This window comes from Empidonax traillii, unplaced genomic scaffold (genome assembly GCF_003031625.1).
Source record: "Empidonax traillii isolate 1590-97213 ecotype Southwest subspecies unplaced genomic scaffold, ASM303162v1 scaffold1130:size175532, whole genome shotgun sequence".
In the NCBI taxonomy this organism is placed as follows: domain Eukaryota; kingdom Metazoa; phylum Chordata; class Aves; order Passeriformes; family Tyrannidae; genus Empidonax; species Empidonax traillii.
In genome coordinates, this window is record NW_020956323.1 from 134,801 (window position 1) to 150,275 (window position 15,475).

The window sequence follows — 15,475 nt, forward strand, 5'->3', positions numbered from 1 at the left end:
TAATTTAATGAGAGCAAGACAGAAAACAAAAAGGGCCCCACCACTCACCTAAAAATGCGCTAAGAGGAAGATGCTCCAAATTTCAGGGGAAGAAGCCACAGGAGAGGGAAGGGATGGGACTTGGTGCTGGACTGCTAGAAAAAGGATCGTGTTCTTGTTTCCACATACACCTTTTATTTTAAGCTTCGCAAGCTAAACAGTTTCATGCTCCTCACTCTGGCAGGCTGTAATTACACCAGAAGAGTGTGAATGTCTTTAAAAGGAAAATCCAAGCATCTGTGGCAGAGAAATCTTGACTTTCATTGTCTCTGCACCAACAAACACTCCAGCCTTACACTAACATTACAGCACTGCAAAGTCAATACAGGGGAACACCATTAAACTTTAAATGCTATTTCAGTGATTACACAACATTCAGATAAGCAACTGGAAGTCTGTAATTTGTCTGGACAGAATTTTAAAATTAGTTCAATTTCCATGTATTTGTTCTTAAGTCACATGAAAACTGACAAAAGCCCTGAAGATCAGGGTTACCAGAGAAGTCAGCCTTCTTCTGACAGACACCAGATACCACATGCTCTCGGTGCAAAAGCAGAAATACAATGTCTCTAAATGTCTGATCTTTAAATAGCGAAACTTTGACTCACATCACAAAGCACAAAAGTCCACGTGAATGAGACTCAGTGTTTAGTTTCCTACCTCAGTTGTGTGGTACAGCAAAGTTTTACAGACAATGCTGACCCAGAAAATGCAGTCCTCCTGACTGTGCTGAGCAAACATTGGCACCTACATGTTTGAATAATCCCCCAACATATGAAACTACAAGTTTCTGACAATTTCATTTCACCCTCCCTGGTCTATATTATTTAGTTTAAAAAAAAAAAAAAATCTTTTTCTGTAACAAGTTGGACCCCCCTTTGGCAAGTTTTTCTAGAAACAACAATGGGAAGGTTTCTTTTCCAACTGTATTTTTGTTCTTACTGGTGGAAACTATCAGGATGTATCTACATATATAAAATTAATTATTCAAGTTTCACTGAATGGTTCTTGCACAAGAGCACAGTAATGCCACATTTTTTTGCTCATATTTCAGTTTTGCATATGGCAAATCTTTATTAAAAGGTGATCTTTGACAACTTGTTCTTTTATTGCCTGCTTCCCAGCCCTAGAAGGAAATGAAGTAGAGAAAACTGTCCAAATACAGCCTAGATAGCTTGATAGGGAAGACAAGGCTGCAATGTTTGCGTTGGATACTGGCTGGTAGCCTATAAAAGCCCCTGCAGACACTGCACTTTGTCTTGAGAAACAGACAAAAATAGGAGAAATTCTAAAAAGGACTTTTTCAAATTTACATGGAGAAGCAAACTTAAACTTTTTTTGCACAGTGTTCAGAAATCAAGAGGGTACTATAAAATGCTTTTCTCTAGGCCAAATAAACAATTGCTATTGGTGAAATTTAAAGTGTATTTTTCTTATGGAAGATACCTATGACAACTGAAATGTAGTCAGTAAATAAAGGAAACCAGAGAAATCCAACGAAATTATTTTTCATAATCTGGATATAATTTTTTCTTTCTGTCATTCTTTTCTTTTTCCCCCCACAGGAGCAGAAATGCATAGTTTGCAATCATCTTTCAAGGGATAAAATCAGAAAACTCCAATCTTGAGTTGTTTCTATGCTGCTAGTATTATAACAGGCAGTTCAAGGACTTGTTGGCATGGAGAATTACATTGGCAGGGCACTGCAAAGAAAGGTGACAGTGCCACTCCTGTATTGTGGCATAAAAACTACAAGGACTTTATTTCTAGGTTTGTTAAGAGAGTGTTGTGCAGCATCTAAGAAGAAAAGCAAAAGGTAGAACAATATCTTTTGAAACTGTAGATTTTATACTCATTTTGATCAAGAACTGTTCAAGATTTTTCAGTGCATTAACTGAAAGTGCTTAATTTGGAACACACCAAAAGACAGACAGTATTCAAAAAGAGCATTTTCCACTTTGTTTTCATGTCCACATTTTTACTCTTTTTACTTAAAATGCCATTTATTGTTTGGCCAATAAAAATCTGTCTGGAATCATGCACTTTTTCATGAAACAGGGCACTGAGCATCCACAAGAATACTCCATTATAGGCTTAAAAGATATAGGGACTTTTGCATAATTAATATTCTACAAATGTGGCTTCCACAGAACCTTGCACAAAGAATCTGGCTTATGTAAGCAGATTTCTTGTTTCTAAATCTGAAATCAAACTTTGGGATAATGAGCAAGGATACTGGACATATGTCCATCCTCAGTATTATGTGCTGTGAAATTCCCCACATCAGTAATTCACGATCAAGCGGTAATAAAGGGCAAACAACTTTATCTTCTCTGTACCACAGAGTTGGTGTTTTCTTTTGAGCATGGACACTGAGGACATCACATTTTCCAAAGTCATAGGTTAAGGCCCACTGCTCTAGCGGCCTTTCATTAGGCACAATAATGAATCAACTATGGCCAGTAAAAGAAACAGTAGTAATGGGAATGATAATAATAATAGTGATAATATGGACAGTGATTGTGGAGCTTAAGTATCAAAGACTCATGGACTCACTGAATCATTAGGGTTGGAAAGGACCTCTAGAGACCATCTAGTCCAAATTAGCCCTGCCAAGGCAGCACAGTCTTCAGGGGTATCGATCTCTACCACCACTTTCATCTAATTAGCAAACATCAGAATGAGAATTCTGGTTTCTGTTTCCCAGGTATTAGCAGTAAATGTGCCCAGTGAATTGAGAGTATAAGGTATTGCAGGGATCCTAAATCAAGAGACTCCTAATGTGGCAGCAATTTGTGTTGAGTTGTGTTCCTCATTACTATCCAGTACCCTTCAGATTTTATCTCTGTTGTTAGATTTCCCTGCCTCTAAAAACTGATATAGCTGTATATAATTAAGATATAGTCCAAAACAGATGTTTTGCAAGTTAGGACATTTTTTAGATTCTCTAGTAAGTGCTAGTGCACAAAAATATATCAAGCTCATGGAAAAGAAGCAGAAGGCCTTGCCATTGCAAGTGTTAAGTTGCCTCATTTCCTTTATGCAAAAGATAATCATGGATAATTTCTTCCTACAGGTTTCTCTGATAAATAAATGGATAAAACCTCTTAAAGAAACAAAACCTAGGATATCAACCACCACAAGAAAATGAAATTTCCTTTCTCACCCCAAGCAAAAGAGCATCTTCCTCTGTATTTTACCTATGATCTGCTGACTTGACAGTTTTGGTTTAATGAGCACTTTTTATAGGAATATGACCCCACCATTTCCTATTTCCTTAAAATCAGATTCTCTGTAAGAAAAATAGAAAGACAAAGGATAACTAGGAGAATTCTCTTAATTCAGAATTGGGATTCTGCTATTGTCAGTGTTTTATAATTTTCAATATGACCTTGGAGGTTGGTCACATTAGTGGGCACCTGTTCAGCATAATTTCAAAAACCTGCCAGTCTACCTGTAGTGCCAGAAATCACTGTTGCTGGCATCATGTTAACTGGAAGTGGCTTCATCCACCTGTGACCCTACAAATCCCAGATTTAGTGGTTTACAGATACCATTTTTAGTTTTTGCTTTATATTGAAATGTGTCCACCTGACAGTGCTGCTGTACTCAAGACCATTTTGTATGCACAGACACTCCAAGGTGAAAGGGAGTGGAAGGGGTTTTCTCAGCCACACCAATATAGCTTCTGTGATTCTTTGATGTTTACGTCAAAGGATGGATGGACCTTTAAAAGTCTCACATAGTACGTGCTATGAATCTTAACAGGTGAGTGGTTAGAGACCCAACAAAATTAGTAACTTCATGAGATTAGTAATTGCATGAAGATTGTGCAGACAGATTGAAACTATGTAATAAAAGGTCAGGGAGGCGAGATGTTGATCTGCAGCGCAGCAACACAGCAGTTCAGAGGACTTAAATCTGTCCCTTAAATCACATTGCCATGACCACCAGTGGGTTGTAACACCCTACAACAACAACTCTCACTTTCACTAATACAGCGAAGCACTTCAGTGGAAAAAGCTGCTGACAGATGAGTGTTTTGAGTTTAGTAATGTTAATGCTCTTCTCACGTCTTACTCTTCTATCTTGAATTTAAAAGGCAAACACTGCAATCTCAGACTACCAGGCACTACCGGGTAAATCTGCAGGTCAGTTTCCTGTGGGAATATTGAGCCTGCAGCCATGGGAAACACATTTGCAGTACTGTAGAAGTCAGGAAAAAGCCAGACCTACCATTTCTTTTTAAAGGTTAATCCCCTAATCTAGGTTGTAAAGTATAGGATTTACAGTGAACACAAAGAATGTCGTTCCTATCTGGGTCTAATCTAATCCTTATCTATTGGATTTCCAACACACTTTACTAATCAATCAGCTATCTGCTCCCCTTTTAAATGTAATCTGTGTATTCTAATGATGTATCCTCAGTGCCCCAGGCTAGATTAATTTAAAGTAACTATAATTTAAAGTAATTGCAGGTAAGGAGAATCATAACCTTATATTACATTTTTACATTGTAATTTTGCAAACAGTTACAGACAGGAAAGGAAAAAGCTTGTAGTGACTTGAAAGTATAATGCACACTTGCTAACCCACTTTTATAACTTTGTACAGGTTAAGGGATATTCTTAGTAGGCAGAAGTTTCCAACATTTCATATGTTAGGGTGAAACAACAAACTCCAATAGCATTTTAAAAATACATAACTGTAGAACAAATGAATCTGCCTTTGAGAAAAGAAAAATAAGTCTTTGATTTTAATGCTGTTAATACAGCTGAACAGAACATTAAAGAACATTAAAATTAATGTTTTTATATTAACTTCAAATCTGTGAAAGTTTTAAAAGAAAATTCCCACATATTTTTTCAGTAAGAAGAATGCCTGCTGCTAAGTTACAAACTTCTAATAATATACAGTTACTTAAATTTATTTCTCACCATCTGATTTACTTTATTGTAGAATTTCATATTTCAACACAGCCAAGAAGTGCACTTGTCATACAAAAGAGCCTGGTATAATTGAGCCAGATGACGTGCCCCACAAGTAAAATCAGCCATTCATGAAAGCTGGTCACCAGAGGCCATTTCAAACAATGCACATTTCAAAGTAATCTAAAGTAATCCCTTTTTTCTACTGATTTGGTTTCCAGGCAGTCTTAAGCACATGTGTGCAGCAAACAGGAGGCTTATTAAAACCTGATGTTATATTGGAGGTTATAATGCCATTGCCTTGTGATTGAATTCCATGTCTGTTAGTCTTCAAAGAGAGGGGAAAAAAATCAATTAAATTTATATGCTTATTAAACATGAGTGTCATGATACGTGCAGTTTATTAGCACTTGCTAAATAATTAAGAGTGAGAGAGATAATTAGACGTGTGCTAGGCTCCAAGTAGCCTTCTGATATCAGATTTTTTTTATCTTTAAAGGAAGTGGCTTTCCAGCTACGAGGTAATATGATTACTACAAGACTCCAAGTATTTTTCAAATATAAAGAGTAAACTCTGTGTATGAAGGAATCTCAGGTAATTTTAAAATTCCATTTCAAACCCACATATCTTTGCTATACACCTGCTCTCTTCAGCAGTGTGGGGTATTATGAAAATATAGTGTACAATAACACAATGGCAATTCAGTGATTCAGTAAGTAGTCTTGCATTGGAAGATCATTATCGCAGAAGTTAACAACAGCAACACAGTTTGCACATTTCTTTAAATTCCCGTTTAAGTCCACCGGCTTTAGAAACTGGAAGACTATAGCTTTCCACATCTTCTTTTGAATTTAAAAAGCTTCCTTTCTAGATATGTTTACTTCCCCTAAAATGTCTGAAACAAGAGGGATTTTTGATCTTGTAAATGGTTTATTTTCCTAAATAAGTGGACATGATTAATTTGATAGCAAATACAGCATATTTAGGACACAGTGTCTGTAGATCTACATATTTGTTTGAGAAGACAGAGAACATGCCCATTTCCTCATGGTAATGTACACACCTCTGTTATCAAAGGGAGAGGTTATGGCAGGTTGTGCCATCCTGCAGGTGGGTGGTCTTGACTGGAAACTGAGCCCAATGCATGGCTCCTCTGGCCACTTTCCCTACTGACCACACAGGGGAAGCAACAGGGTCCTCACGGAGACCACAGGAGTCTATGTAAGGAGTGAAGGGTGAGGAGTTGCCAGTATGAATCTACATAAGTGTATGTACGTTAACTCACAGCATCATCTGTTCTTCTAGGAAAAGAACTCAAACGTACTTTTAGCTTAATACCGAAGGAGTGACTACTCAGAAACATTGTAGGTGCCATTCCCTGAATAACCAGGTGAGTCCGGCAGTTCCTCTGAGTGCTTTTAGAAAACTTACTCTATTATACTACAGTGCAGAAAGTGAACTTATTTGCAGCATCAGCACTTTGTATGTTTACACGCGCAGTGCGTGTGCTCTTGTGGATGTAAGTACAGAACAAACTGCATGTGGTGTCTGTTGACTTTTTCTTTCACTTTCAAGTCTAAACACCAAGCCTAATATTTTTTTTTAATAATCCAATTATATTCAAATGAGTTTTAATTTCAATAAGTTCAAACTGAATTTAATAGGACTACTAAGATAGACTCAATACATCAAGTCCCGAATACTGTTTGTAAAGCACAGTCTCTCTTAGTAGGCTACTTCTTTTTGTCAAGCAGTTTTTCCAGTCCTGGCACAGTACCTTCACTGATAGACATGTAAAAGCTCCTTGACAGACCAAGAAATGTGTTTTCAAATAAGTTCCTCCTTGACAAACCTTTACTATAGAGGAAGCAGCCTACTAATAATAGTAAACAGTCAGTCAGACCAAACAAAACAATCTGTTATAAAAAACAGATGCTTTACATCCTTCTTCATAAAGACTAGACAGCAAGCGAGTTGCATTTTCTTGAGGCACTGTTGAGAAGAACACCATCCTGCCATCAATCTTACTTTTAATAGTCTTTGTAATCAGGAAGACCCTGGTGTTCCCCTAGCTATGTTACCTGGTGGGGCACAGGGTAGAGCTCCAGCCAGGAACATGGGGGCTTGTGTCTGTTATCACAGTTATCCTTCCAGACCCCTCACCTCTCATCACCTCGGTGTCCCACAGCCTCCACTCCAGCACACATCTGTGTACGCTTCCAGGGGATTCCCAGAGTGACCTGTGACTGACCCATCTCAGGGAAACTCAGAAAGTCATTGCCAGGTGGCCATGTCCTGTCAGGTGAAAACAGGTTTTTTGTACGGGAATGACAGCAAATAAGAGCAAGGAGTACACCTGATGGATTTTACTGCCAAATCAGGTGTCCAAGACTTACTAAGACCCTGATATATATGTTTTACTATGCAAACTAAATACTGGATTCAACGGGACTGCTCAGCTCCTTAAAACAACTGCCTGCAGGCTTTTTAAAACATTTCTGGGACAAGGACATTTTAAGATCTGTAGTACTATTTCAGAAAAAAGCTAAGCATCAGTGGCATGTGAGGAAAGGCCAAAATGTATGAAGCATCTGAATACTGAATTTCACCTGAAAATTAGTAATCCTATCAAAAAAGCCTGAAATTAGAGTCACATTTGCCTGTTCAGGGACAGAATGTATCATATACAGCTTCTCTGTCTGAGGAATACCAGCCTGAATTTTGAAAATCAGTTCTCAAAGAGCTGTTTGAAAATAATCCTCAGTCTGAGATCTAAAAGACTCAAGAATGACTTCCTGAAATTATTCTGTGAATAACTTTACCTCAGAAAATATATTTCAAAAGAGTAGCACATATAAATGCACCTTCATTTTCCAAGTGAAAATGCCTGTGGAAACACTTTCTTCATCTTTCAAGTGCACATACAGGTATTTCAATTTCACAGTACTGGCTTCTGAAGATGAGAGAGAAGTTTTAAAGCACAGAAGATGAAGCTGAATACATTGAGGCAAATTTTTTTTTTTTATTTCCAAAGCATTTCTTATTAGGAAAAGTTCCTATTTAGCAATGAAGAAACATGACTTTATGCCATCTTTATCAATTACATATATACATATATATATATCTTTATAGTTAATTGTAAGCCTGCTCATAAGCCAAGATTCTAAGATGCTTGACACAGCACACACTGAATTATTTTTTCTAGCAGTGATGGAGTAGGCAGTCAACTTTATGTTGCAGCACCTGACTATGCATTATGTACAAAGAAGGGAAGACAAGAATGGAAATGCATAATCATTAGGTAGAAGCTTCTAAAAAATACAGCATGGATCAGAAATGGCAAGGATCAGGATGTATAGGAAATCACTCTCAGAAAACTGAGACGAGATAGTAAGGCAAAAGACAAGACTGTAGTGCTTTTCTTCATTTTGCGTAGGAAGGATTTTGCGAGACATCCCAGTTTACAGTGATTATTGTGGGGAAATCATCAATGCTTGCTTTAATGGGTGGTTGGGGTTTCTTTCCCGAAATGTAAATGAGCTGTTCTTATATGAAAGGTGTCTCATAAACTGCGTCAATGACCCAATTCAGGAATGCTTAGACCAACACATAGAGAATCCAATTCTCTGTCTTTAATAGGCTCAGCTGTGAGGTCACACCAGGCTGCTCAGGGTTTTACCAAGTCATGTTTGAAAACCCCAAAGGTGGACACTGCCCAAATGCTCTGGGGCCCTGTTCTGCTGCTTGTCTGTTCTCAAGGTGAAATTTGTTTTTCCCTATATCCAGTCTGAACCTCTTGTATTTCAAGTTATACCCATTGCCTCTTGTCTCGTCCTTCTGCCACGCACGACTGTCAAGAATGAGGCTCCATCTTCTCGATGACCTCTCTTAAGGCACTGTGGGGCTACTGTTAGGCCCCCCAAAAACTCTCTTTGCTTCCGGCTGAACAACCTTGCTCCCACAGCTTCCTCGCACAGGGAAAGAACTCCAATCCCAACCATCTTGATGGCCATTTGCTGAACACACTCCAGTTTGTTGATGTCTTTCCCATATTAGTGACCTAGAGCTGGATGTACCATTTCGGTTAGTCCTAGAATTTGTTATATAGTAGTGTCATAGAGCAATATCTGTCTGTCATTGCCCGTAAATCTGAGACCCTTTCTATTGACTTCTCCTTCCACTTTCACAGTTTAAAAGAAATCCCTAATATTTGTCCCCCCATTTCAGATTCTTAAATATTAAAGACTAAATTTTGTTCCTCACTTGAAAGAATTAGCCAGAATTTCAGTCCTTATCCAAAGTCCTCTGAACTGAGGAGAAGTCTTCCAATTATTTCAGTCATCATTGCTTCAACAGAAATGAAAATTGATTTAGAAATATTTTTTGTTTGTTTGTCTCATTGTCACTGGGAAAATAAAGTGCAACTTTATATGTGAAAAAAGAGAGTTTTGAAATACCCTCTGTCCCAGGTCCCATGTAAAGATAAAGAGCACAGTTGGAATGAAACAAATGATCTCGCTGGTTTCTGATGAGCTGGGTGGTGTAAATGTTACACACTAACCACACTGCATGCTCATAATATAGAAGCTAATTCATCTGCCATGAATACATTCCTGTGTATGTTGTCCTTTAAAATAAACAAGCAAAAACGAGTAATTTATCAAGTTAAACGAATAGTTTTCCAGAGGGGCCACTTCTGTCCCGTATGACTGATTTTAAAGTCTAAATGAAGGCAGATTGAATGCTACATCCTCTGTCTCACTACATGAAACAGTTACTGCTTTAAAATATGGAATTTCAAATTTTTAACACATTCAACAAGTTCCAATTGTTCCTGTAAATATCATTCAGGCTGTTTATTTGTTTCTTAGAAGACTGCAGAACTCTAAACATAGGACTGCACATGGTGAATCATGATAATTTTCCAAAATCTCTATTTACAATGGCATTGCATTTGCAAAATGTGTTTATTTCTAGATTTAATTTAAGAAATTTTGACTGAAAGTTTATAACCACAATAAAGCAGTATTACAGGAAAAGTCTCCTGAGAAAGGTATCATAACCAGCCCTGCATGTATTAAATCTTACAAATCCTTTTTATTTCTCAATATCTTAAAAATTATCAAAGAAGTTATTGTTCTTGATATATCAATATGCTCTGTTAACTTCACACTGATTAATGTGTTTCCCTCAGTTTTTCTACACTAGAAATGAGGTTATTAACTTGCATTTTTCCTGCAGAATCCTCCCAGTAGTAAGGGTTACTCGTGTAGGCAGCTCACTGTAAGCTCTTACTAATAGATAATCTGAGATTGAAGGTCATATGTTTCTTAGACTAACACAGACTCCTAATAATTTCCCTCCAAAATTAAAGGTGCTTTCCATGGTTTACAGTGAAGAGCAAACAACGCCTCTTGGGCAGAAGTTTCAGAAAAAGTCTAAAAGGTCATAGCACAATGTCTTCTGCTCAAACATTTTCTTTGTGGCAGAAGAATTCAACAATGTACATTAATACAGAAAAACTTCCAGACTGCAAATACTCTGTTATTGACCTTCAGGATGTGGATCGTGACACCCACACCGTACAGAGCATAACCCACCACTCAGTCACCTGCTCGTGTCCCCCCATCTTCTTGTTTTTTCATTTTACTGAAAGCTCATAGAAGCTTACCTTTTCCCTAACTAGTAGAATATGTCTAGATTATAGTCATGTTTAAATCTGGTCAAAAATATACCAAACATTTCTGGGTATGAAGAGCGAGAAAGCATCTGAAATGAAAAATGTATTGTGCTAAAGTATTGTATGGCACCAGCTTATGTTTCCATTACCTCCTACATTTAAAGAGAATCGCTGACCCCTGTCAGAGGCATTTATCTCAACATTGCAAGGATTTGTAAAACTCTTGCACATTTCTTTGTATGATTTTCTTTACCAAAACTAGACCTTTATTACAATCTTGAGTTACATATTTGGCTTTTCATGGAATAGAGCTGGGAAAGAGATTCAGCAAAATACCTGAGCATTGGCATCTGTTTCCTACACCCGCTAATGTAATTTTTATGTATCTGCAAATTAAATGCTGCTGTGTTTCAAGTAACACCTATAAGCATGTTTTCAGGACACAGTGTGGGTCCTGTGAGCCACAGCCAGGAGCATTTGGGCAGGATGCGGCAGCCTGTCCCATCCTACTCCCCAATCAGCAGCAGGGCACAAGGACAGCCCTAGGTCCACCCATTGGGCATTTCCCTGGGGATTAGGATAGGCCCAGGCCAGGCTGGAAAATGCTTGGCAGGGCTAGGGGCAACCCAGAGGGCTGAAATGGAATCCCGGGCCATAGGTAGGGTGGTGAAGGCCCTGGAGGGAGCAGGAGCTGGCAGAGCCAGAGGTGCCTGATGGCCGTGACATGCAGGCAGCAACAGCATCAGCTGTAAATAACTGAATAAATATATCTATACAGTGAATAAGAATCAAAGCCATTATATATAAGTGCAGGAAAGTTGCCCTAAAAGTTGTAAGTACATCTCACCAGGAAATTGTTATGGATAAAACCACAGAATCAGCTACTGTGTGGGAAAGGGCATAAACAACAACAAGCAAAAATTGTGAGCAGTGGAATGTCACAAATCATCATCTCTACCAGAGACATAAAGAGGGATCTATTTATTATAAATTATCCTATCTTTCATGGTTTAACATTCAGTTCAGCATTTATGCAAAATATATATTCACTGTTAACAGTCAAATGATACAGGTTTTAGCTTACAGGTGAGGACACAGTGGGAAAGCAATTTTAGGAAGCAATTAAACCTAACCAAATAGCAAAGAGCTATTGCTAATACATTTTCTTTTTAGTGTGAAATTGCTTAAAACCAAGGCAGCTGATTGACTAGTGTGAATCAGATGGATCTCCTAGACAGTGTGACGAATGTCCCAAGTTAGCATCTAATACCTGCCTAAGGCTTGAAAACCCACTCCATATGCCATCTGTTAGGGAAATATCCTGTTGAATAGGACTTTTGGGCAAATTTTTAATCTGTCATTCCCTGTTTGTAAATGATATAGGGAATATAACACTTATAGTATTTTTTCATGATTTCTTACATAACGTCTTTCATATAAGTTCCTTGATTCACCCTGCAAAGAATTAGCTAATTGATTATCACTGGTATCAATGAAATACCATTAAAACTAAAACAAAGAAGGATCAGCTTGACTACTCTGAGTCCAGACTAAGATTGCCCCTTACTCCCAGATGTGAGGCTCAGATGGAATACCTTAACTTTTCAATCTGAAAATACATTTCAATACCATTTCATGCTGGGGAAAGAAAAAATCCAGAAGCACTGGAAGGCTTCTCTTTTCTTTTCAGTGTGAAATGAAAAAATCTGAATCCTTGAAAACTAAACTGTCATCCTATGGCCATCTTTACCTTTAATAGAAGACAGTGCAGATCATATATCCCTACAATATTAAATTACAAGAGTCATAATTACAAGTCCTCCCTTAAAATTCGACAATATTACTATTGGGAATGTTACACCAGAAGGAGTTTCCAAAACCAACACCATTCTGGAATTCCCTATGGATGATGACAGTCAAGCTAGACTGGACCATGAACTTGGATCTTTAAGGTTCATCCAGATAAGACACTTTGAAGATGTATTCCTGAATTTGTTTCCATTTATCAGCCTTGCATATGAGCTAATACTGTCTTACATTTAATTAGTCTCTTCACTTGTAAACTGATCACACATTATTCAGAAATTATTAAGAGAAACAATAAGTTGACAATGCCATTATTCCTCTTTAGCCTCTATCCTGTAGGAATATAAGACAGACAGTGTGTCCTGGTTTCATCTGAGATAAAGTTAATTTTCTTCCTAGTACCTGGTAGAGTGTTGTATTTTGGATTTAGCACCAGAACAATGTTGATAGCACACTGATGTTTTCAGTTATTGCCAAGTAATGTTTATACTATGTCAAGGGCTTTTCAGCTTCTCATGCCCTGACAGTGAGAAGGCTGGAGAGGCATAAGAATTTGGGAGGGGACACAGCCGGGACAGCTGACCCCAACTGACCAAAGGAATATTCCATAACATATGGCATCACGTTTAGTATATAAACTGGGAAGAAAGCTGGCTGGAGGCTGCTGCTTGGAAAGTGGCTGGACATTGGTTATAGAGTGGTGAGCAATTCCATTGTCCATTATTTGTGTATTCTAATTTTATTAGTATTATTGTTAATAGTATTATTGTTATTCTCTTCCTTTATTGACCCATTAACTACCTTAATCTTAACCCACAAGTTTTCTCTCTTTTACTCTTTTGATCCTCTCCTCCATCCTTTTGGCTGGGAAGTGAGCAAACAGCTGTGTAGGGCTTAGTTCCTGGCCAGGATTACTGTATTTCTTCAGCAGTGTATGGTGTGTGTCACCTTAAGAGCTAAGTAGGGGAATCTGAAAGGGTTTACTGATATTTAGCTATCTACTAACGCAAAATTTTCAGACAGGTTTATTTCACAGTCTTCCTCTGTGTTGGTTCTCTGCCTTGTATAAATATGCAGCCATTGGATATTCTACATCTAAATTCTCAGCACCATGCCTTTTCTCTCTTTGAAGACACAGGCACTTAAATTGCATAATCTGCAGGGCATTCAGACTTCAGTAATGAAAATAACAGTGAGGACTAAAATATGTTTGCCACTGTGTTGTGGACTATTGTGGCATCTGTTAACTGAGCATGTCACCTGTTCCAGCAAGTGCAGTACATCTTCAACAACTGTAAGTTAGCACAGTTATGCCAGTGAATGAACTTGCTGATCCCATAGTCAGGTTATTGGTATTATTTTGATACTTTGTCCACAGGTCCCTAGACTATGTGCTGTCACAGAGAAAAGTTCTCACAACATGCTTGTGCCTTAAGGAACAACACTTGCAGGCATTTGAACAGTAATCACCATATGTTGGTTTTTTTGGTTCATTACTGGCACAGACACAGGTAAGATGTCCTGTTCCATCCACCATTGTGTTCAAGTCTATCTAACAATATCACCCGACACTAAATCTAATTTTTCTCAAGCACCTTTCCACTGTCCTGGAGCAGGAAAGGAGCTCAAAATGACTGTCAGCATAGAGGCAAGGTTCCTTACCAGAAAGGAAGCCACACTACAGATGGGAAGAACAGGAATGACTATTCTAGTGAAAATGCTTGTTAAGCTTCATTAAGCATCATTTCCCACCTTTTTTTTTTTTTTTCTATACATATAACACACCAAAACTTCAATACAAGGAAACTTTTATAGTCTAGTAATCAAAGTTTTCTCTACCTTCACATCCAACTATTACTGTTCTGGTCATCTGTGCTCACAGTGAAATATCTCCCTCTCAATTTGTGAATTATTCTGTCTTGCACTAATCAGTGGTTATGATTCTTCTTATTCTTTGGTTTTTTTTTTATTAACCAGCCTTCTAGGAAATTACATTGACAGCTGGAGATGGGATATGGGCATTAGTAAGCCTTCTTTATTTACTAATGTTTCCTGAATTTTGCAATTTTTCTCTGATGCTAGGTGGTTATGTATTTAGTGAAGACTTCCTGCCTTTTCCATTCCTCCAAGAAAACCACATAATGTAAGTACATCAAAGCTGTTGGCTATAAGGAATTAGCAAGGGATCGCCCTGTGGAGGGTCTCTCAGACTATGAATACTACTAATAAGGTAATAAGTATGAGAGTTTCCTCAATATGTAATTGCTCACTCTTCATCTCAGCAGGTTTTTCTTTACTTAATCATCAGCAAAATAACCCACGTAAATCACAGAATAGTCTGGTTGTTTGATCAGTCCCTTTCTTTGTGTTAGCCCTTTGATATTTAACCTCGTATTTCAGCCAGCTTTAGAAGGATGTCTTCCAGAGAAACAGTACGTCTCATCTGATGCTATATTAATCATTTGGAGAGAACCTGTATGTTGCTAGGCTGGCAGTAAGTGTATGCATATGAAAGCAGGGACAGTCATGGGCCACAATGAGTTTCTTCTGCAACAGACCAAGAGCTCTTCACCTTTAGTGCCTAGTGACTTAGGGAGCAGGTCAGATATGATGGCTGCTATGACAAAGACATTTCTTCAATACAAAAATGCCTTTGCAGTCACACCAGCTAACCAGTCTGAAAATCTCAATATTACTTGTCTTTAAATAGTTCAAGATAACAGCACAATACGACTGACGTGCTAGAAAAAAGGCAAATACCTAATCTTTTCCAAGCCATGACAGACATGCAAATTGACATCTGACTGGAGATGGTAAGCCTTTTGGCAAACTCTAAGTTACTTTTTACCTACTCACAAAAGTAAGATAACTCCAGAAGAAAGTAACTTTAACAGATAAATAAAACACTTGCATCTCTGTCACAAAAAAACACAAACAAAAAAAGTTGTTGTTGTGTTAAACAATGGGCTATATTGCCCCTTTTTTCTTTGCAAGCATTTTTCTTTTCCCCCAGCTTCTGAG

The 15,475-nt window shown here is 37.9% G+C and overlaps 1 protein-coding gene across 4 annotated transcripts in view; it reads right to left on the reverse strand.

Annotated features, from left to right (window-relative positions):
* The window catches only part of SULF1 (sulfatase 1), a 97,998-nt gene that overhangs the window by 63,153 nt on the left and 19,370 nt on the right, over nt 1–15,475 (reverse strand). Inside the window, exon 1 of one of the 4 annotated variants that reach the window (XM_027905209.1) lies at nt 49–104. The exons of the other annotated variants lie outside the window; for them this stretch is intronic. The gene's annotated coding sequence lies outside the window, so the exon portion shown is untranslated. Of the gene's footprint in view, nt 1–48; nt 105–15,475 lie in introns of those variants that run through there. 4 annotated transcript variants of the gene reach the window in all.